The 7,322-nt window shown below is 40.8% G+C and overlaps 1 protein-coding gene across 7 annotated transcripts in view; it reads left to right on the top strand.

The window, feature by feature from the left end:
* The first annotated feature begins 5,706 nt into the window (after positions 1–5,706).
* The window catches only part of C10H11orf65 (chromosome 10 C11orf65 homolog), a 99,698-nt gene continuing 98,082 nt past the window's right edge, over positions 5,707–7,322 (top strand). For 6 of the 7 annotated variants that reach the window (XM_078339390.1, XM_078339389.1, XM_078339387.1 and 3 more), the window contains exon 1: positions 5,707–5,801. The gene's annotated coding sequence lies outside the window, so the exon portion shown is untranslated. Of the gene's footprint in view, positions 5,802–5,828; positions 6,023–7,322 lie in introns of those variants that run through there. The other variant, XM_078339385.1, reaches the window with a different exon arrangement.

Below are 7,322 nucleotides of genomic sequence, written 5' to 3'. Positions count from 1 at the left end.
TAGCTCATTACATACTCCTTGTAACCATCAGTCCCAGGTTGGGTTCAGTAAAGCGATGCTGTAAAACAAGAGCTATCTGCATTCCCAATTAAAAAATATGTACTCTGAAAATCAAAACTAAATAAAAAACAAAAGAAGAAAAGAAAAAAAATATGTACTCTGGCCAGGCACAGTGGCTCACACCTGTAATCCCACTTTGGGAGGCCCAGGTGGGAGGATCACTTGAGGTCAGGAGTTCAAGTCCAGGTTGACCAACATGGGTGAAATCCCAACTCTACTAAAAATACAAAAATTAGCTGGGCATGGTGGCGCATGCCTGTAATCCCAGCTACTTGGGAGGTTGAGGCAGGAGAATCACTTGAACCTGGGAGGCGGAGGTTGCAGTAAGCCGAGATCGCACCACTGCACTCCAGCCTGGGCAACAGAGTGAAACTCTATCTCGAAAAATGAAAATAAAAACATGTACTCTACTAATTGAAATATTTACTTAATATGGCAAACAATGTAACTATTTTTAAAGTGGTCATATCTATTCTTTAGAACAATGAACAGAATTTTTTACCAATTTCAGCACAGTGTAATCACTGCCAAGTATCTAAGGTAAACTCTAATACCCATCCATTGTGCAAAACCACAAGTGCACAAGTATTAAATAAAGGGCAAGCTGTCCTGAGACCTTACCTAATGAATCTGTGTCTTAAATATTGTACGTAGTGTTTGAGGCTTGTCAAAACTGGGTTTATGGAAAGAAAGGTTGCCTGCCTCATACCTTTCTGTCTCGAATCCCAGGTGCTAATGGCTGATGGCATTTTAAACATCTTAAATTTTTTAAATGTATATTGCTTCTCTCAGACAGGCCTAATAGTTAAAAGCAAGTTGAGATAAACCAGGCAGCTTCAGGGAGTGGAACAGGAAGGATGTGCTTAAGAAAAAAAGTGGAGCCCCTCAAAACATTCTGTAGGGGCTAGGCACAGTGACTCATGCCTGTAATCCCAGCACTTTGGGAGTCCGAGGTGGGCGGATCACTTGAGTTTGGGAGTTTGAGAGCTGGCCGACCAACATGGAGAAAACCCGTCTCTACTAAAAATACAAAATTAGCCAGGTGTGGTGGCACATGCTTGTAATCCCGGCTACTCGGGAGGCTGAGGCAGGAGAATCGCTAGAACCTGGGAGGCAGAGGTTGCGGTGAGCCAAGATTGTGCCATTGCACTCCAGCCTGGGCAACAAGAGGGAAACTCTGTCTCAAAAAAAAAAAAAAAAAAAATCTATAGGGAGATAGCAGCCTTAATCTAGATAATTCTTCATCTCACCAATTCAGCCACAGCCTTTAAAAAGTGTTAATGGTTTTTCTGGTTTGTAAACAAAAATGTTCTATGTGGTTGAAAGTCTGGAAGGAGATTCACCAATATCTGAGGAGAAGATGAAGTGAAGGGAATTTTTACTTTTTGCTTTATATTTTTCTATAATATTTAATTTTTTTGCTCTAAGTGTGGATCAAATAGCAAAATATAGAAAATTGCCAACCTTAGAAAAGAAAATAAATGCACAAAAGATATAAATAGGAAAAGAAAATAGATATTTATATTTTCCATTATGCTCTTTTAAAATCTATGTTTAGAACTTTATATCATGGGATCTATCTATATATACTTTTTAAATAAAATAAATTTTCTAAATAAAAATTTTAAAAGATACCTTTTTTTTTTAAGAGAAAGAAGTTGTAACCACTTAGAGCCCTGGTATTTCTATAACTGCATTGGGTAGTTTTGATTCTATTATGTCTTCATGAATACATGAACCAAAATCACCACTCAGTCCCTAGGGGGCATAAATCTATAATAGCATCAGAAGAAAAGAAAAGGCTGGTCACAGTGGCTCACACGTCAGCACTTTGGGAGGCCAAGGCAGGAGGATCACTTAAGCCCAGGAGTTTAAGACTAGCCCTGGCATCATAGTGAGTCCTGCAACTCAACAATAACAATTTAAAAATTAGCTGGACACGGTGGTGAATACCTGTAGTCCCAGCTACTTGGGAGGCTGAGGTGGGATGACTGCTTGAGCCCAGGAGTTCGAGAATACAGTGGGCTATGATCATGACACTGCACTGCAGCTTGGGCAACAGAGCAAGATCCTTTCTTGAAACCACCTTTGCAAAAATTATAAATGAGAAAATCATTACAGTGAAAGACATCTGACCTAACCAACTCCATCTTACTTCTAACCTCCAAAACGTCCTTGTTCATTCCTGGGCATAGGCCAAACTAACCTTGGAAGGAACTTAGTTTACAGTTTAACTTTGAAACAAAGATGATAACAGCCTTTTCCCAAAACAAGCCGTCTTCATCCCTGGGGATTAGACTGCATTTGCAAGACTAACGAATTAGCTCCAAGACAGAACATATGGTTTAGGAGTCATGCATCTAGAGGCTGCCATATTTTGAACCTCCCCAAATTGCTCCCGGGGATAACGTCACTATTGTAAGACCTAAAACCAGTGCTTGAGATATTTTGCAGATCCTGCACTTGATGATTCCACTAGCATCACTCAAGTCAATAAACTGGCTCATCTGGTCTTGTGGCCCTGACCCAGGAACTGAGTCAGCAAAGGACAGTTTCGACTCCCTATGATTTCATCTCTGACCCAACTAATAAGCAACTCCCCACTTTCTGATCCCCTACCCACCAAATTATCCTTAAAAATCACAATCCCTGACATTTCAAGGAGACCGATTTGAGTGATAATAAAACTCTGTTCTCCCATACAGCCGACTCTGCAAAAATTAAACTCTTTCTCTATTGCAATTCTCCTGTCTTGATAAATTGGCTCTGTCTAGGTAGCAGGCAAGGAGAACTCATTGGGTGGGTACAGTCTAAAAAAAGAAAAAGAAAAAGAAAAAAATATTTAAGCGTGGCACCATTATTTTTGTTGATGGTGAAAATACAAGGGTACACAGAAGACAAACAGTCCCCTGGCATAACAAAAGTCATTGAGTGAAGAGGACAGATTTCTCATCCAAGAATTAGCTAAAGATGCCAACTCCCTTCCCCTAGTCTCTTCAAACTGCTAAGTCTCAACAAGAGGATTGATGCCTGGTTGGAGGTCCCTCTGGCTTCCTTTAGGACCACTGCAGGACCTGTGCCTTTGACCCACACCCACTCCTCATGTGTGACATTGTTTTTCTACTACGTGAGATATTTTCCACGATTATAAAAGATTCCATGCTCACATCCAGGGAACAGCCTTGGAGTCCTCTATTGTTGGAGTCTGTTCTACTGCCAAAGCAGAGAGGAAAGAAATAGCATATAACTGTGACTCTTCTCCCTTGGCACTATAAATATTTCCCCTTTTCTCATGCCAGTTCATTTTTGTTTCCTTTTCTCTTTGCATGATCTATAAAGAAAAATCTTTGCCTTGTAAGTGGAAAGCAAGAATATTAATTTCATAAATATAATATGATAGTTGTATATAGTAGTAAGATAAAGAGGAGAGAGACAGAAGAGAAAGAGAATGAGTGGAGAGGGGAACAGAGAGAAGGAAAGAAGGAACGATTTCTGTGAAACCACCCAGAAGTTCTTCCAAGTTCTGCTTCTTAGTAAACTATTCCTAGATTTAAGCAGGTGTATGTAAATGAATAAACCTAACACTTGAGAGTTTCTAGTCTTAATGATCCCTTGTGGCTACTTTAAAGAAAGATAATTTCAAAGAACTGAACAATTTTTACATGTATTAGAGTAATAAGAAAATGTTGGAGCCTATTATGTAGAAATTGCCTAATTCTTCTGGATTGGGTTAGAGGTAACTTAAGTACTCAATAGTGACTATTGTAAATACTTTTTAAAATAATTCAGATAAGCACTACATTAAAAATATACAGCGTTTATCTTATTAGGTTGGTGCAAAAGTAATTGGGGTTTTTGCCATTAAACATGAAACATAATGGCAAAAACCGCAATTACTTTTGCACCAATCTAATAAAAATTATATATAAACAGCAATATACCTTAAATTTATTTTCATATTTCATCCTATACACTTAGGAATTTTTGTTCTGAATTATATACTGGCTTAGTTTTGTAGTTTTTAATTTAAAATTTTTAAATTGTGGTAAAATACAGTGCATTTATCATTCTAACTACTTTTAATTATACAATTCAGTGGCATTAAGTACATTCTACATTGCTGTGTAGTTTTGTAGTTTTAATTAAAAAAAAATTTTTTTTTGACAGGAAGTCTCGCTCTGTTGCCCAGGCTGGAGTGCAATTGTGCCATCTTGGCTCACTGCAACCTCTGCCCCCCAGGTTCGAGTGATTCTCTTGCCTCAGCCTCCTAAGCAGCTGGGACTACAGGCAGGCGTGACACCACGCCCAAGACTATGCCTGGATAATTTTTGTATTTTTAGTAGAGATGGGAGTTTCACCGTGGTGGCCAGGCTGGTCTCGAACTCCTGACCTCAGGTAATTGATCTACCCACTTCCACCTCCCAAAGTGCTGGGATTACAGGTGTGAGCCTGTAATTACACATGTGGCCTGAATTTAAGATTTTTTTAAGTTAGTTTGTATTAGATTGAAAATTAAGACCCAGATGCTATTTCCATGACTATGTTTTTACAGTCTACTGTTCATACCTACTGTGTATGAGAGCATCAAGGTAACTACATGAAGAGGAACTGAAGCCTGAAGCTCACCCTTGCTTATGATTGCGATAATGACTTTAAAGAACTCTGGAAGCTCAGTGAGTCACTGAGTTAACCTACCAAGAATTTTTTCTGTACAAATGTTTTCATTATATAGGAAAATGTTTCTTCAGGTGTTTTTTCTCCCCTTAAAAGTTTATCTTCCTTATAATTATAATCCATGCATGAACATAGGAGAAATGTAGCAGAACTGGGCAGTTCTAAACAAGATTTTTTTACATTGCAACAATCTGTGACCAACTAAAGCACTGCCCAAGTGTCAGACTCAGAATTCAAGTAAGTCAGACTTGCTTTAGATAAGCAGTGATTGCATTTAAGGTCATTTGAAAACTCATTCAAGAGGTCACCTGTTTTCACTTAAAACCAGTTTAGCTTTACCAGCTAAAAAGCTTACATTTAGAAATAATGTTGGACTGCAAGTCACGTATTCTTTGACCTTGAGCAAGACCTGTCAAATTGATAGAAGGATCAGTTTTCTTATTTTCAAATTAATAAACTAATTAAATAGGCCAGGCTTGTAATCCCAGCACTTTGGGAGGCCCAGGAGTTCCAGACCAGCCTGGGCAACATGGAGAAACCCTGTCGCCACTATTAATGAAAACAGAAAAATTAGCCTGGCGTGGTGGTGCACTTCTGTGGTCCCAGCTACTCGGAAGGCTAATGTGGGAGAATCACCTGGGCCGGGGGAGTTCCAAGCTGCAGTGAGCCGAGATTGCATCACTGCACTCCAGCCTCGGCCACAGAGCAAGACCCTATCTAAAAAAAAAAGTTTAAAAAAAAAATCAATTAAATAGAAAATATTTCATTATTGGCTTCCCTTCCAAAATCCTTTGCCTCAAAGCTACCTATAATCGAAGGCGGGCTTCTAACAGATCCAGCAGTCTTCATAGGCTGTTCTGGATCCCCTGGACTTGGACAGGGTGCAGGTGAGGGAAAGGCCGAGGGGGAGAGGCGGGGCTTAGAAGGCGGGGCTAGGAGGGCAATGGGGCGGGACAGAACGGACTGAGTTACGTCATTTCCGCCTGCGACGTTTCCTAGGAGTCAAGCGCCGCCCGGGCCAGCAGCAATTGGTAGCAGCGGGGAAAAGTGTCCCCCGCCGTCAGCCGGTACTACTCTTCCGCTAGCCTTTATTCGTACTGGTTTGAGCCTTCCTTGTTTCAAGGCCCTAAAGAACCCATACCCTTGATATTCGTGCCCCATCCGTCCCCCTTAAGGACGTTTCATTCCTCTAAAGCCCCGTAGCAAGGCCTCCACCTAGTTTGCAATCCTGCCCGGGAGGAGTCCGTTCCTCAGAGCTTCCTTTCCTCGCCTCGGTGAAGTTGCGTCGGTATGATTGACAGGCCCTTGCTGCTCCTGTGGCGCCTTTACACATCCCCACTCCCCAGCCCTCCGCAAAGATAATACTCCGTCCACCTTCCCGCTTAGCGGGAAGTACCCTTTAACCTTCTTTAGATTTTTATTCATTTCTTCCCCTTTCCCCCTCCCATTCCACCCAGGAAGTGGTTTTACGTCTTTTCATTTTTCGAGAGACAGAAAAGGGAAAGGCGTTTTTAAAGGATAGGCTACTAGTTGTTTTTCCTCTTCCGTCCTCAGTATCAAGGACTACGGGTAAAAAGGAAAAGGGAAATTACGAAACTTATACAGGCCACAAGAATCATTTGTTTATTCAATAAATTTAGTAGAGGAAACAAAACAGGAAGTATACATGTTCCAATCCCAGCAAATTAAAAATTATTTGCTGCTTTTAAAGTGAAACCGAGCATCCAAACACATCTGGTAGGCCTTTTTCTGCGAAGAGTAAAAATAGACCAGTGAAAACATCATCTGTTATAATAAAAAATTTTATTGACGGGATATAATAAGCTTGCAAAATCGTTATCTCAGAATCTACAAGTGGCACATGGGTGTAGTAAAATACTTCATTGCCTGAGGAGTTGTTTGATACTATATTTTCTGGGGTTTTTTTGTTTTTGTTTTTGAGATGGAGTTTCACTCTCTTGCCCAGGCTGGAGTGCAGTGGCACGATCTCAGCTCACTGCAACCTCTGCCTCTTGGATTCAAGCAATTCTCCTGCCTCAGCCTCCCGAGTAGCTGGGACTATAGGTGTGTGCCACCACACCTGGCTAATTTTTGTACTTTTAGTGGAGACAGGGTTTCGTCATGTTGGCCAGACTGGTCTCGAACTTGTGACCTAGGGTGATCCTCCCATGTTGGCCTTCCAAAGTACTAGGATTACAGGCGTGAGCCACTGCAACCAGCCTAATAATACATTTTAGTATATTAAAACTTATGAACTGTTTTCACATTGGTTAATTTATTTGAAGCATCGTTAATTTATTTGAAGCATCGTAATAACCACATGAAGTCAATCTTATTTCTTTTTCTTTTTTTTTTTTTTTTTTTTGGAGACGGAGTTTCTCTCTTGTTACCCAGGCTGGAGTGCAATGGCGCGATCTCGGCTCACCGCAACCTCCGCCTTCTGTGTTCAAGCTATTCTCCTGCCTCAGCCTCCTGAGTAGCTGGGACTACAGGCACGCACCACCATGCCCAGCTAATTTTTGTATTTTTAGTAGAGACGGGGTTTCACCATGTTGACCAGGATGGTCTCGATCTCTTGACCTTGTGAT

This window comes from Callithrix jacchus, chromosome 10 (genome assembly GCF_049354715.1).
Source record: "Callithrix jacchus isolate 240 chromosome 10, calJac240_pri, whole genome shotgun sequence".
Lineage (NCBI taxonomy): Eukaryota > Metazoa > Chordata > Mammalia > Primates > Cebidae > Callithrix > Callithrix jacchus.
This window is presented reverse-complemented; position numbering and strand designations above follow the sequence as displayed.